Genomic DNA, 17,628 nt, shown 5'->3' on the forward strand with positions numbered 1-17,628 from the left:
ACCTCTATTTATAATTATAATTAATTATTTATATTTTATTGCATTTCCTTTATCGCTATTTAATCTAATTATTGTTAGTGCTAACATGTAACATGCAAATGTGCATCCTTATAAGACGCGTCTGTTGTGAGTACATTTCTATGTGATACACTATTCATTTTACCCAGAAGATGGCGCTGTTACACTGGATATACCACAATCACCTATCTAAACCCAAGCTTCCATTCTCACACACACAGCCAGATACAGCAATGCTCCACGTAACCCAAGCTTCCATTATAATCGTGCTAAATTGTTTTTGTTTAGTTTTTGAAATATTCACCTTGAAAAAGTATTCAGAATTTAACCATTTAACACTACAAAAATAGACAAAAATATAAGCCCATTATCTACAGACCAATTATATGCCTATGTCACAATGACAACAAGTAGCGTCAGATGCGCAAAACGGAGGCAAAAAAACAGACTCCGCGCAGCCCTGTCAAGTAGTTTTCCAGTCGCCCGAAACTATTCGAGCTAGATTTGTCTTCGTGTTGTACATTGGGATGCCAAAATCGGAAAGCTATTGTAGGAGAGTATTCGGATCCGCCTATTCACACTTAGTTAATAAAATAACAAACGATCGAACCAGGCTGCAACATTATAATTTACCTAATTCTCCCCTCATATCCTGTTCTACGCAACTCGAGGGAACATACACAGCCTCGCACACATGCAGTAGAACACAACACAACACTGAACAGTCTGTACACTATCTGCAAAGCAAGGACTAAAGTTTTACCGAATCCCGTCAACTCATACTGCTTTTAATGCTAACCGTAAATGTCTTTATTGAGTTGTGTGCATTATCAACATAACAATATCTCTTTGCAAGTTACAAAATAATTATCTACGCTATCCCCAGTTCTAAAGGAATGTACGATATGTATGGCTGGCCTGAGGCTTGGCCAATCGACAGCGCCAGTGCGTATGCGTCTGTAAGACATATCCCATCAAACAACGTTAATTTCAATGCATATCATTGCTTATCACTAGGCGATAAGCTGTGGTAGTAAGCAGACAACTGTATTTTAAACTAAACTATAACTATGTGTTTCAGATGAGCACAGGGCAGACCTGACAGCGGGGCTTTCACACAGTTCCCAATGTCTCATCAAAGCTAGACTAATGGGTTTTTTACGATGCGCGCAGCTCAATGTTGACCGGCTGTATAAGGGGTCTATAGCTATTATCATTACAAAAAGAGAAATAGTAATATAATACTGTAGCGAATCAGCAGTACACATACAGGGGTGAGCATTGGTAGTGTCTTGACTACAGATATGAACTGATGTGTGGGAGTGCTTTATTGGGGAACACTATGCTGTGGGGATACTTCCGGAGTGAACTGTGCATGCGCGTCAGTCTTCACACACTACTCGAAGGGAAAGCTGCTAGCTTTGAGCATGACAACCGCTGAGAGTTGTAATATAACTAACTGTAAATAAAGACCCTTGTACCATCAAGAAGCCTCTGCCTCATGAGATACCGGATACGTTACAATACTGTAAAAACACACTTAAATTAGTCCGGATCTAATTCCCATGTCTTATTTTTAATGAATAGGTTCATATTAATTCGTATTAATATCAATCACCATAATGATCCATCACTGTATATCCCTTTATTTTACTTATAGCGTATATCACTGTGACTGAACTCTTGCTTATCCGTATACCCAACTTAAACCAACCAAATAATGCCATCAAAATGATTTAATTATACGCCTCACAACAGCATACTGATACACCAGGCATGTTCCATGTTATCATCCATTCATTCATTCACTCATTCACGTATCGTTCATATTCAGCTCTCATCCCCCAAACAGCCAGCAAGCACACATTATAGCGCTGTAAATAGTCACAATATTAACCACCAATGAATGCCTTTTCAAACCAAAACCAGTTAATAGCTATTTCATCACGCTACATGTGAGCCTTGCTAGCAATAGTTAGCTGCTAACCTTAGCATGCTATGAGCTAGCCACATTGACGCGTTAATGCTACATGCTTACGTGCCATGCCAGCTGGCGCCTCCCACACACGGATATTTTAACTCCGCCTCTTAATACACACTCGCGCTATCACTCCAAATACTCTCACTCATTCCACAAACTCCTCGCGACAACATCCATGCAACAGTCATTTCTCAAGTGCCCACAACAATCACATTCTATAAACAGTCCGACGCCATTTTCTCACAACCACACTTTCACATTCGCGTTTTCCTGGAAAATGTCCCATGTGGCTTACCGTCCTTCCCGTACGTCTACCACAAGCCCGCTGGGAAATGTAGTTTCCACCACAGTAACATAACACCACACACACAGTCGCTACCAAAACAGTCATACTACCACACAAACAATCCTTTCAGACGCATCTCCACATTCTACCACAACAAACAAACTCAACAGTCAGCATTCAGCCATACATTACGCAAAAACTTCAGCCATTTTCTCCTCATCCTCTCCAACCAGCCACTTCCGGTCATTTCACATGTCCTTTCACCCACACTCTCTACGCACATACACTCACATTCAACCATCTATATTTAATCTCCAATCTCTCCTACTTATAGAACCCATTCATTCAAACATATTTTTCATTCATATTAAAACATACTAATATTTTATTTTATCTCTCCTCCTTAATGTGACAAATATCACCAACATCTGACTCCAAATGATACTCTAATTAAGTGCTATTTTCAACCACTTTCACACAACCCCGGCCGGGTTACGAACACTTACATTTAACAATACAAACAACATCACACAGCAACACATCACCAACGCGCATTTTCAACCTATTTGTAAACACCATAATCTAAACTATTTCTTTCGTGTGACTTTTAATCAGTGAGTGCCAAATACACTCTTTTAGGTCTTAATTTATCCAAACTTACACACGCATTTCCCAAATGGATTGTGTGATCAACCTATTTAAAATCTGCGTTATCTCAGTTGCCTTTCCAAATAACTACACACATTTTAACTATCTCCTATAGGCAACCAACGGCTTCGGACCGCATTGCCTATATTGCCATAATTTGATCAATATTCGGGTCCATAAACAATGCCAATTAATATTTCTACTCAACTTGGAGGGCAGAGGCTAATTATTAATTGTTGTCCTAGTTTAATGTGTGCTATCATACACAGGCCCACCTGGCCTCATCTCCTGTCTTCCACGGACAGCGAGATAATTTAGTACAGTTTGCCATAGCCAAAAACTCGCACACAACATATATTATTGGGCAAACTTGTCGTCCTTATTCCCCTCCTTTTTTAACCATATTGTCCAACAACTCCCACACACCACCTGCGTGCTCATTTTTGAATAGGACTGTGTACTTACCGCAAGAAGCAGCTGAGCGACCCGCACTTGGCTGGCTCTTCCGTCCTGGAGCGTCTTCTCCGGGAGGTCCAAATTCATCACGTCGGCGGTCACCACTTGTCGTCTCTTAAGGCAGTGGTGTGTGAAAAGTATGTTCAGAAATATGCAGAAAAAAAGGGTCGAGAGGCGAATGTCAGGTCTCAAAAAACAGGGTTTATTTGAAGAAAATAGACTTGCATTCAAAGGACAAGATGGCTGGAAAAAATAACCACCGAGAGAAAATCAGAATATGCTCTGTCTGTTCTTGGCGCGCATCGACTTAAATAAACTATGACTCTCCTCTGCTCCTCCTCTCAAGGCTCCACCCCTCCAGACTACCTGACCATTCACAGCTCTCGCTGTCTCTCCTCCTGTCCAATCAAAAGCTTCTCCAGAAATGTATATGTGCTTAGCTCTCCGTGTGTTTCAGTGTGTACCCTTTTGTTTCTCTTCCTGCATTTTATCTCACCTTGCATCTTGTCTCCTCCTTTGAACAAAGGCTAACCAAATGCTCTCCCTATTCAGCTCTCTCTCTCCCCAGAGCCCCCCTCTCTCTAACCTTTCAAGTTCCTAGCCCAGAGCCCCCTCTTCTGCTCCTCTCTGCCCTTAAGACAATACAGCTGCTGTTTTTGTGTGTGTGTGCCTCTCCCTTCCTGCGTTTGAGTGTGTAAAGGTGTGACTTCTCCTGTCTTCCATCCTTTGATAGCAATCAATGCCTTTTGTTCTAATCTTAAGTCTCCTCATTTACTACTCTCTTCCCCCTCCCCAAAGGAGTCGGACTGTCTGGCCTTCGTTCCCTCTGCTCCTAGTTAGTTAAAAGGTCACATGCTAGTCTGTTCTTTACACCTCCTAACTTAATATTTAAGAATAAAAGACAACTACAATATACTATAAGTATCACTAATTATGATAGGCAGTGGGCAGCTGATATACCACACGCGCGTGGGGGGTGTGTGTGCTGGGGGAGACTACATAGCATTTGTTTAAAATTGGTCATCATTACTCAAGTTTAAGAAAAAGTGTGAGATCTAAAAGATGTCAAAAATGAATGACATGTTTTCTTCTACACAATGATTTGAAGATTTCATTTAGGCTAATGAAATGCAAAGAAAAAATATAATCTGGACAGAGAAGTTGGAATGGTTGTTTAAGGCTGAAATATTAAGTATTAAATGATTAGATTAGATTAAGACTGTCCATTGTATTTGTATAAGAGCTGGAATAGAAGGGAAATCTAATCTTTTTAAGTCAGATATGTCAGACAGGCTGTCCTGACAACATGTGTGAGCTCAGGCCAGATTATATTTACTTTCTACTCACATTTTCAAAGCAGCTCGTTTCTTAAAGCACAACAGACAAAAACATGTAACATTTGTTTCTCACTCACTTGTCTCGCGCTCTCCCAGCTTTCCCGCTAGTGCCAAAAACATCCGCGTGCGTATCAAGCCAAAGAGGATGGAAGGAAAGAGTATCTGTTGCATGTGGTGTGATGCATTTTGGGAAACAGCCGCTAGAGGCGCTGCGGTAGCGCCAAAGCCACGCCGCCGCCATCTTGGCCCTTAAAACAACAGCAGTAGGCAGGCACAATGCAGATCCATTTTGCTGGATGCTGTTTTGACCATAGACAAACAGGGTTCACTAGTCCCCTTAGGGGCCAAAATGGCGGAGGCGCTGTACGTCCATGGTCAAGCTAACCAACGTGAACAACACCACTTCCTGTCATAACTTTCAAAATAAAACACACTTGACGTTAAATTGAATTATATAACGTGCCAAAGTGAAAATAATGTATTTAAAGTGACAGGCTAAACCTGTAACATCACATCAACGATGCAATGTAATGAGGGAGATGAAGTAGATGTTATTTTATGAACTTTTTTGTGAACAAACCATATCAGACACAAATTAATCAAAGTAACAGTTTTTTTTTAGGCCTACATCTCACACAATGTGTTTGGAGGAGATATTTTAAGTTTAATAGTCTTCCAATTATATTAATATGATGTGAGGTTCAGGTAACTTTGCATAGAAACAGCCGGTAGAAATACTTTTTACTTTTATACGCTACTTTGAATAGGCCTACATTTCAGAGCCTGTACTCTCTGTTTTCTTTTCTTTTTTACTTGAGTAAACAAGTTGAATCAGTACTTCTTCTTTTACCAGTCTTTTTTTACACAAGTAATTGTACTAATTAAGTAAAGAATGTGTGTACTTTTCCATCTCTGGCTATTTGTATTGTTGCTGTAATATTTTATGCTGTTTCTCTTCACTGCATGGGCCTTAAAGGAGAATTTCGGTTTTTTCGAACCTGGAGCCATCTCCTGCCATTAATTATGATTTGTCCACTCACCTGGCGATCCCTGCGGCGTATCTGGGCGTCCTAGCGTTGTTTTGATATCAATAGCGTCCAAGTCAGTCGTAAAGTGGAGTTGATTTGGGGCCAAGTGTGAGCCTGTATTTCCTGCATCTAAATAGCTATTTTTCTTCCCTTTTTCGCCAAATATCGCCATAATCTGATGCGTCAACATCCAGCCGAGTGTTATTTCACCCCAGGCTGTTTCCTGGAGTGCACAGGGATCAAATTACCTCAAACGTGATCTAGGTCACCAAGTCTCGTGAAGTCCCGCAATACTTTCCTGTCGACTGGCCAAATACAGGCAGGACGCTTTGCGGTCGTGGTTTTAGCGTAACCTATGTGGGGTTTGGCGTAACCTATGTGGGATTCGAAATAACGAAGGTTATGCCAAACCCCACATAGGTTACGCTAAACCCCACATAGGTTACGCTAAAACCACGACCGCAAAGCGCGTCCTGCCTGTATTTGGCCAGTCGACAGGAAAGTATCGCGGGACTTCACGAGACTTGGTGACCTAGATCACGTTTGAGGTAATTTGATCCCTGTGCACTCCAGGAAACAGCCTGGGGTGAAATAACACTCGGCTGGATGTTGACGGATCAGATTATGGCGATATTTGGCGAAAAAGGGAAGAAAAATAGCTATTTAGATGCAGGAAATACAGGCTCACACTTGGCCCCAAATCAACTCCACTTTACGACTGACTTGGACGCTATTGATATCAAAACAACGCTAGGACGCCCAGATACGCCGCAGGGATCGCCAGGTGAGTGGACAAATCATAATTAATGGCAGGAGATGGCTCCAGGTTCGAAAAAACCGAAATTCTCCTTTAATGGAGCCAGCAAAACGTCTCTACTGTGGTATAAACGTTATGTTGATTTTGTAACTTTGTTAAGAAAAGTGAACCACAAATGTAATGCACATTGTTTTCCTCCACAGTGCTGACATGCTGGTTTCACAAATTGATTTTGTGGATGAAGTGACTATATGCAGAAAGATTGAACCAGAAAGAGTGTATTTTAGCAAATAGCATGTGATGTGTAGCCAAAGTGAATGTTTGTAAAGATCAATAAAGTTTTTAATTCCAAGAATCAATCAAGTATTTCTTCTATATTAGTTGGAAGTGTATCGCTGCCCGAGAAAATATGTAAATAAATGACATAACTGAGACAGGTGTGTAGAGTTGTTATGGAAAATTCAAATGAAATGCCTTGTTGATGCACCAATAAATGAGTTGCTCGTTTGTAATGAATAAAGATTTGTTTATTCCAATTCTCAAAAACTCTGCAGAGTGTCACAACCTCCAAAATGTTGTGCCCCGAACATAATCACTTCATGGCAGTTATACTCAGCCACCCCCCTGGCACAGATGAGGTGGCTGGTTCAATCCCACGGGATATTTCCCATGAAGACAAAATAAAAGCCTTGTTCTTACAACAAACTGAAACAGAATCCTCTCTACACCAGGAAGACAAAATAACACGTTATCCACTGTTCTCCAGCTGGGTTCCCCTCCTAAACATAACAAACTGCTTCCCAGCCCATAAAGTTAAATAGCTTAAATTTATCCATGCATGTTAATTAGCTCATAATTAAACAGAGTCTACATTATTCAACAATCTATCAATAAGCAGTCAATCAATTATTTTACCCTCACAATTCCACACTTTTGATAAGAATCAGACATTGTTATCAATTAGAAAAAGGGAAAATCATTGATAAAAATAACATTAGTTAGTTTTTTTTATAGATATATAGCAAAACAATAATGGAAAAAACTTTAACACCTTTATCCTTTACGGAAATTATTATCAAAGCCTCAAATGATTAATAAAAACAACTTCATCAATTTCAGTAAGTCAGAGTGTTACATCAAACATTTTCCTGTTCAAACTTTTAGCAAAATGTTGTCATTAGTCCTTCCCCACTGAAATGAATCATTATTTTGCTAAACAAACTTTTATCACGATAAAATGAATATACTACTTTACGATTAACAAATAAGAAAACAACATCAAATCAAGCATGATTATTTACCCAGGATTGCATAGCATAAGCAAAGTGTGTCAGAGGCAAGATGGCCTTTTTATTGTTCCACACTTATAACAACCTGTGAAACATCAAATTCATTATTATGTTTTCACCTCCACTAGTATTGGTTACTACACGATCTCACTCAAATTCATTACATCAAAATAAGGTGGAATCCACTCAACCTCTTCCCTTGGCTCCTTGTACATTCTGGTAGCAGGAAAACACATTCTCTGACACATTGGAACCAAGACACAATTCATAATCAGCATAAACATCATTATCGCAGCCAATATTACTCCCACTTTCACAAGTAAGCCTGTAAGTGCTCCCCCCCCACCCACACAGATTAGGTTGGCGTCCCATTCCAATTGTTTTCATTTTTTTTGGCCAACGCTATGTCGATGCTTACCCTTTGGTGGAACACTGACTGTTCCGGAGGAGACATAAACACATTTTCTCTCACCCTGCCAATGTTTCAAAAACATTCATATGTTTTAGAAACATTACTGTATGGTACAAGTTGGCTTTAGTCGCAGAAGCCATGACATTCATAATTCGTTATCAATTTAAAACATTTTATATTCTGCATTCTAGAACATCTAGTCAAGTCCATTTAATGGATTAATTATTTTATATTCAGGTTATTTTATACTAAAATCACATGTTCGCTTGAAACACTTTTATTTAGAATTCTAATATGCCTTGTCTATCACAATCTTCACAATCTCAGCTTCCCACCATATTAACGGCACAGTGATGACAATGGCAATTACAGCAAATATACAAGTAGTTCCCCTGCACGTTAGGAAACGCACTTTCCTCCCTCCTATGTCCCTGCACATTTTCTTCTTTTTACGATTTTTTTATATGCAAATGGTCCGTGCTTAATCCAATCTCCAAGATGTTGGTGTGTATCCCGTTAGTCTTCAAGCTTAATGTCTGTGAAGCAGAACAGGCGGCACAAACCTCAAACCTCCTCCTGAGAGGTGAGATAGCAATCCCAGAGGCCGGCTTCTCCCGGAGGCTGCCTCCGATGAGGCAGAAAACCTCTTGCCTCAAAACCTCTTTGCCGCTTCCAGAGGCTGCCTCCGAGGAGGCGGAAAACCTCTTTCTTTGCTTCCCAACCTCACACCTGCTCCCAGAGGCTGCCTCCGAGGAGGCGGAAAACCTCTTTCTTCACTTCCTCTCAGCTGCAGGGCCCCACCTGTGATGGGCAGGCCTACTGACCTTCAGCAAGCAGGTCTAGTGGCGGTGCTTTCTTGCAGTGCTGGGCGTGGACCCACGTTCCTCTCTCTCCCACCTTGACGGCTGTGTGCGTGGTGAGTAGGATCTGATATGGCCCAGCCCAGCGCGCTGTCTTCCACGACTTCCTCTTGCAGTCTCGGATGAATACCCAGTCCCCTGGGACCAGGTTGTGCAGTGGTCCCGTTGCAGGTTTGGGTAAGGCCTCTTTGACTTGTCTGTGCACCTGCTGAAGAGTTTTGGTTAAGTTCACACAGTACTTCAACATATCATGATCGAAGAGATCCGTTTAGTAACGAAATCCCTTTGGCTGGACCTTCGCCAATATTGGCAGGTCTGCCATAGAGAATTTCAAATGGGCCCAGACAGCCTGTTTCAGCGCAGCACCTGACCAGTTTCACTTTTCAGTGCTGCGTTCTCACGTCAACTGCTCCTCCACTCTGCAGATAACAAACACAGTGGGTTTTCAAATCAATACCATAGTAACCTCCTCTCTGGCTGATTACTTGATTAACAAAATGTGCTCCATTATCACTGCTACTCATCCTAGGTCTTCCCCACCTTGGAATGGTTTCAGTGATCATGGCTTTTACTACTGCCTGAGCATCATTTTCTAGGCCATGCAGTTTCTTATCTGATGGAAAAGTTAAACAAAGTCCATCTTCACGTGATCGAACGACTGGTCTGGTGCTGAGTGAGCTGCCTGCTGTTCCCAAAACAGCCCTGCCCAGCAAGCTCCCTACACTCCACTCTTTGACACATGACTTAACTCATGTGTCATTTTTACATAGTGTGTGGAACACAGCAATGTTCTTCGGGAGCATTGTAACGGAGCGGCCCTCTGCCAACTCACTTCATTAATACCTATGACCTTGTTACGGGAGGCAGAGCCGTGCACAAACAGCTCCAGGTCCGAATTAAATGAGGGGCACTTCCTGTAAATCAGGCCCAGGTGCACACACTCCTGTAACTGTTGCCACACAGTCATATGGCTCCCCACATTGGTCATAGGGAGCAGTGTGGCTGGTTTAAGCATTGTGCACCTTTTAACTATAATATTTGGCATGTCCAGGAGGCCATGGTTATATCGCAACCATCCTCTGCTACCAAATGACTAGTCTTCTGCTTGAGCAGCAGCATTAAGACCACCTGTGGCACTTGGTAAAGTGAGACTAGAATAGCCCACATAATCACGTGACGCATGAACGGCTTTCCCAGCAACGGCTACGGCGCGAAGACATGTTGGTAGACCAGCGGCCACTGGGTCAAGTTTTGTGGAAAAATATATACCACTGGTCGCAGACGGGCACATGCTCTTGAAGCAGAACAGAGGTCATAAGGTCCCCTTTTGTGTCCCGTCTGAGTGAAAGGTCGCGTCAGGTCAGGTAGTCCAAGTGTGGGAGTGCTTTGCAAAGCCATTTTTTACTTTTCAAATGAAGCCTCCGCCTCAGGTATCCATGTCACTTTGCTACCTGCAGTCAGTCCTTGTCCGTGTGCGATGGCACTCAACGGAGCTTCTAAATGCGAGTAATCAATAATAAAGGTCCTACACTACGATGTTAATACCCAAAAAAAAAGATTTCACCTGTTTTACTGTTAGTGGTTTTGGAATTCGCTGTATCGCTTCTTTTCTCTTTGGTGATAAGGATTTGCCATTTTGAGTGATCACATGATTTAGAAACACAACCTCTTTCTGGCAGTACTGCAGTTTGGAAACGCTCGCTTTATGACCTCCGTCATAAAGGTGTCGCATCAGTTTCAACGTGTCTGTCTTGCATTGGTCCTCCGTGGGCGCTGCGATCATTATATCATCGACATATTGGAGAAGGGCGCTGCCCTGTGTCAATTCCAGGTCCTCCAAATCATTTTGGAGGGCCTGGTTGTAGATTGGCAGTTTTCCCCTTGCACGAAAACGCAAACCAAAACTGACTGTCTGGGTAAATCGACACACTGGAAGATCGATCACGCTGAAATATTTACACGTAGGAGGAATGCAAGACAGAATAATATATAGATTTGGCAGATTCGGCGCGCGTTGTTGAACCGCATCATTTACAGTCTTTAAGTCCTGGACAAAGTGCCTGTGGCCGCTAATGATACAGCCTTATCAGCGTGCACCACTGCACCAAAGGTTTGTTTAAAAACATTGGTGTTATCAGGCCTGATAGCAAACCACAGCCGCCCTGGCCAGGGCCACATGAGGAAAGGAATCCTTTACATCAAAAAAACATTTATCATTGTGTGACTGTTCCCTTTGGTCGGTGTGCGGCCTAGGTTCCGTTAACGAAACCGAAATCGCAACTCGACTAGCTGACCAAAACATTGTTTTCAGTGTGAGTTCCTCCCTCTCACCACTGTTTTTGCCCCATTGCATTTCAAATGCTTCATCTAGGCCTGTGTGTACATGTGTAATGCAGTGCAAGTTGTCAGTTTTCACCAGCTGGGCTCCTGGTTGACATCTAGCTTTGGCCTTACTGATTAAATCAGTAATCACTTTGCCGGCTGAGGTGGAACTATCAATTTTCCACTGGTAGATGAACAATGGAATCATAGGGTCCTGTTTCACCATTGTGTAATTTGCATTTAAATCCAGCTCTGTCAATCTTTTTAACTATATCCCTTCAGGTGTGGAGATTAAACAGATGCCCAAACGAATTATCAGATCTCTTCCCCAGCAAATTTATGGGGCAGCTAGACGACTACAGGAAAGAGTGTTTTATTTTCCCTTGAGCCTCGTCTACACACTGCAGTGATACAGTGTAATTTTCATCCACAATGTTACCTGAAGCAGTAATTGATTTCACCCAACGCCCACTCAGAGCTGGTTTTTTTTTGTTTGTTTTTTTAGACAGAGCTTTATGACAAATTACATTCTCGGACGCCCCTGAATCCACTAGAAACTGTATCATCTCACCGTCGACCAAGAGCCACAACTGTGGCAATGCCTTGTGGGCACTGCCCTTGTACACAATGTATGAGTCAGTTGGTGGTTTGCAATGTTTTTTTTTTTTTTTTTTTCAACCTTTTGCATTTCAAACAGCTATGCAGTGTACTGTGTGTGTTGTGTATACTTTCTCAAACCTTTCTATTGTACTTTGAACAGCTGTAGCGTGTAAGCGTGTGCGTGTGTGTGTTTACACTTTCCTGCTTGTGTCCATGCAGTGAAGGCCCTCTCTCTGTCCCCGGCACAGCGCCACACCCCCTTCCAGTCAGTTGGATTCGTTTGGCATGAATCCTCCTTGTTGCTGTTGGTACTGTCCAGGTTGGAATTGTCCATTCAGGGCATCCCACTGTCCAGATTGAAATTGTCCATTCAGGGCATCAGGACATTCATTTTTCCAATGCCCATAGTGGCCACACAGAGCGCATTGGTCACGTGCTAAGCGCGCACGTCGCTCTCTCTGCTGCTGATCCCTGCCACCAAACTGTTCATCTCTTCCTCTCCCTCGGCCCCTGCCATCGCTCTGCTGCATGTTGCTAGTGTGGAGGAATGTCAACATTTCCTCTTGCATGGCATTCACTCGCTTGAAAGTCTCAGTGAGGCGAACAAGAAGTCGCATGCCCGTCTTCATCATGCTCTCCATATTCTGGAGAAGTTCTGCTTGGTCTCTGACACCTTCCTCATTTTGAAGCCTCATGCCCTCTGTCCAGAGGAGTTCTGCATCATGAGGGAAAAAACGGCTTTGGCTGTGGACCGGGGGGTTTTGCATCCACTGGTGGCTGTGTAACATGTATCGACGCATCTGCCTCCGCTCCCGGCACAGTTGTCTGGCCCTGGAAAGCCGCTTCATCTGGTCTGCTACTACTGGGGTGTGGTGCCGCCGAGTCCAGACAGAGTCCTTCAAAGACACAATAAAAGACACTAGCGGAAATTAGCTGTCCTCATACAATACACAGAAATATGTATCTGTATGAGGATGTATACACTTTGTAGTAAGAAAGTGTTCAGGACAACAATGTATAATGAAATAACAAAATAAATGTATGTGGTGGTTGTATTGCTTTTGACTTTAACAGCAATATAGGGAAGATTATTATTTCTGTTTCCTCTCCCTTTTTTTTTTTTTTTTTTATAACAAGCTAGACCATAGATATTATACAGTCTACATATATATATCCTTTTTTTTTTTTTTTTTTCTTAACCGATCTGGTTTGGTGTGTGTGGAGGTGCGTATATGTGTGTGTGTATGTGTATGTGTATGTGTGTGTGTATGTGTGTGTAGGTGTGTGTGTGTGTAGGTGTGCGTGTGTGTGTGTGTGTGTGTGTGTGTGTGTCTGTGTGTGTGACTGTGTGTGTGTGTGTGTGTGTGTGTGTGTGTGTGTGTAGGTGTGTGTGTGTGTGTGTGTGTGTGTGTGTGTGTGTGTGTGTGTGTGTGTGTGTGTGTGTGTGTGTGTGTGTGTGGTAGACCACTGCCCTCAAAACAAACAGTAAACCCACCATTGATTTGCAATACAAATAAACACACCCTCTCATGTTGCCGGCCGGCTTACTCAAACACTTATAAAACCTTAAAACCCAAATCAAAGTAAGTTTTGTGAATTTTTTATACCTCCTCTCACAGAATTCAGGTCTGGGTATGTGTTTTTTTTTTCCACTACTGCAGTTTTTAGACGCTAAAGTAATACCTTTCAACCCGCGCCTTACTGTTTGTCCGTCGACAAACAGGCCGATTTTTTCTTCTCTAAATCTTGCCCAAATATGAGTCGACTAATAGTAAGCTCCTCTTACACGTGCGTTCTAACCTAACGCATCGCCTCACCCTCTCGGCAGTGAGTATATTCGAAACGGCAATAGTGAGTTTTATTTAATATTATCTCACGCGAGCATCCCCGGGACCCCGCACTCCCCTCAAAGGCAATGAATTGCCCAGGCAGAAGTTACATCCGTTCTCCACTACACAATCCCCCAGACCTGTACCTTTTACCAAAAATTGCAATTGCCTATGTTTTTAAAACCAACTGTATAACAGTATTCAGCTAAACAAAATTTGCGATAATTGGTCAATCAACAACAATGCATTCCACACCTCTCACCGGATTTTTTTTTTTGTAGATCTCAATCACCGGGCAGGGCTGCACAGGCGGGCCGACCCCTCCACTCGTAAGCTAAGTCGAGTTTTGAGGTCCTGATAACAGGAGATGATCAATCAGTCGACTCCCCGCTTACAGCCCAGTCCAGCAAAAAAGTATTACAATCCCGGGCAGAGCCCCCAAGTTGTTATGGAAAATTCAAATGAAATGCCTTGTTGATGCACCAATAAATGAGTTGCTCGTTTGTAATGAATAAAGATTTGTTTATTTCAATTCTCAAAAACTCTGCAGAGTGTCACAACCTCCAAAATGTTGTGCCCCGAACATAATCACTTCATGGCAGTTATACTCAGCCACCCCCCTGGCACAGATGAGGTGGCTGGTTCAATCCCACGGGATATTTCCCATGAAGACAAAATAAAAGCCTTGTTCTTACAACAAACTGAAACAGAATCCTCTCTACACCAGGAAGACAAAATAACACGTTATCCACTGTTCTCCAGCTGGGTTCCCCTCCTAAACATAACAAACTGCTTCCCAGCCCATAAAGTTAAATAGCTTAAATTTATCCATGCATGTTAATTAGCTCATAATTAAACAGAGTCTACATTATTCAACAATCTATCAATAAGCAGTCAATCAATTATTTTACCCTCACAGTAAATACACAGGTGGGTAAACTATCCAAGGTTAGTAGTTTATCCACCTTGTTTCTCCTCATTGAGTTATACAGTTGTTCTGAAAATAGGTGAGTAAACTTATTTCAAAGAGGTGGATAAACTGCATTTACTTGCATTTACTCTCGTGCCCCTATGCCCGTATTGACAAATCTTACCACTAGAGGACTCCTAAATCACTAAAAGTTCCTATAAGAGTTCCCTCTAACCTATTCACAAAGCTGCTGAGAGCAACTTTGAATAAGTAACGAGGAGACTCTTAACTCATTGAGTGCCAATGACGTTGAACGACGTCAAATCAAATAGTAACGTAGAGTGCCAATGTCGTCTAAAGACGGCAAATGCGTTTTTTGACGGTGGGACGTGGATCAAAGCCTCATGCATCTCCTGTAAAAATATTGGAGCTATTGAAGGTGTATAACCTATTTTACGGACCCATTAGGTGGCGACAGTGCTCTCCAGATTAGAGAAAGTTGAGGAAAAACAGCAGAAAAAGCCGTGATGAAAGAGAAACCGATGCATGAGCCAGAGCGGCACAGATTGCTCTGGCTGGAGCTAACGTTAGCTGCGAACAGCAGCCAATCCGCTCCCACAACTGAGCCCCTCTGTCTCTGCTGCAATAGTTTCTCCACACGATTAGCCGGCAGAAAAGAAAACCAAAGCCAAACCATTCTCATGAGAATGGTTTGGCTTTTCGGTGTCGCGCTGGGAGCCGGCGCACAAGGCGGAGCGCTCCGAAAATAGGCGGTGCAGCGCACTTTGAAAGCGCAGCAGAAAGCCTAGAATCGGACGCAGCTTCATCCCAGCTCACAACCGAAACCCCAGAAACGCAGACGAACTCAGCAAGCCCGATCCAGACTCCCCCGACGAGCGGCCGCCATCCGAACGTGCATCCACAGGCAGCAGAGCGAGCAGAGCCACCAGAGACACTCCCACGGAGGAGGAGTTTGGAGTTGAGGGGGGTGGGGGTGCTGTTTTATTGAAGGAAATTACTGTTCAAATGTTTCAGGTCAAAAATTATTAGCTTCAGAGTCAGTGATTTGCTTGAAATGCTTCATTTCACAAAAGGCTCATTATCTCAGCTTCTAGATGGAAACGTCTGTTTTTGGTGAAATCAACCTATCTTCTCCGGCTGATAACTAAAGAACGGAAAATGATATCAATAAACTTTTTTTTGCTGATGATAGAAGAGAGTCTCATCGTTCTTTGGGCGTGTTCGGTGTTTACATAGTAATATCACACAATATTCTGTGGGCCTCGAGAAATCACTGAAAACGCTCTGAAACTCTGGCACTGTCATCCGTTTTCCAAAAGTGGCTGGCACTCAATGAGTTAAGCTAAGAGAAAAGGTGGGGTTGACCCTGTTAATATGGATGATGTCATGCTTCATGAAACTGTGATTGGCGGTCTTGGGCTGTCTTGGATTTCTGTCAGTGAAGCCATCATAGAAATACTGTAAGAGGCAAGGTTATTATAGTTAACTTAAACTAATACCTAAAACTAGGTGTGGGAAAAAAAACATTGTGGGTCAATTGCTCTGTGTGCTCGCCTAATAATTACAATATTTCTGACACCACTTGAAGGCAGCATGTCATCATTTAGCCACAGCTGTATTTTGTTTGCCTGGCCTTAATGTAATAATTTTTGAGTAATTAAGTTTCCATTTTCTCTTAGGAAGTGCTAACTTTAGCAAGTGCACTTACTTAATGTGTCCTATTACAGACAGGTGCGATTCAAACACTGAAATCTATTGTTTCATTATAAAATTGATTCATGTAATTAAATTCTTATTTTTAATGAACCTCTCTATCCTCCTCCCCATCTCCACCGTGAGTTGTCTCTGCAATGGTAGATAGAGGCAGAGCAGTGTCAAGTTGTTAGAGCTAGAAGAAAGATACCGGAATCGAAGTTAATCTGCCTTCAACATAAAAGCATATAATTAGGCACTGTTATATGAACAGGATGCTTTTTTATACAGGAGGCCATGTCTTCAGCTCTTAGCAACACATTTTCTCTGTAAATAACATTTAAAGTGTACATATTATTTATAACATAATATAATATTATAATAATAATATAATATTTATTTTCAGTTCAATAGAAGTGCAATGTAGACAGGAGGTCACAAAATGTCTACAAAATGCATCTTGAATAGAAAATAAATGCACAATAATTGTAAACACTCCAGAACGCTCCAGAACCGATACTTCCGGTGGTGGCGCTGTGGAGCAGTCGAAACCCAAAATGACACAGCCGAAGAAGGCTGTATCTGAGCTAAATTTTTTGGCACTTCCATGTGAATAATGGCTCGGTATTGGAAACTGTGTATTGATAACGTGTATATCACGTGAAGCCATTGGAGCCGACCTCCCAGTGGTTGGAGGACCCCTGCATCTGAGATTCTGAAGGAAGAATGAGTGATGAGTCTCGCGCTAGCTAACTGGCTGCTAGCTGGCCGCTAGCTACTTTAGGTGATCGCTCGCCTCAAACTCGATGTACTTCGGTGATATTTTAATTCCGTTTTACACAAGGTGCAAACTACGGCTCTTGACTTATCGACTGTGCCATTTGGGAAGTAAAACGAGCCATTTAAAAGCATATTGCTGTTGTTCTCTTCCATGCCTGCCTGCACAAGCAGGAGACAGGAAACCGAACGGCTTGACTACAAGTACGGGTGCGACGAAGGGACAAAAATAGCGGCATGCGATTAACGCGGAAAAAAAAAACGCGTTATGATCGGCGCGCGTTTAACGCGCGTAACGCTGACAGCCCTAATATACATACATACACACACACACACACACACACACACACACACTGATGATGATGACTGATGATGTCACAATTTATGACATCACTGATGACATCA

The sequence above is a fragment of the Poromitra crassiceps genome (assembly GCF_964638095.1).
Source record: "Poromitra crassiceps genome assembly, chromosome: 17".
NCBI lineage: Eukaryota > Metazoa > Chordata > Actinopteri > Beryciformes > Melamphaidae > Poromitra > Poromitra crassiceps.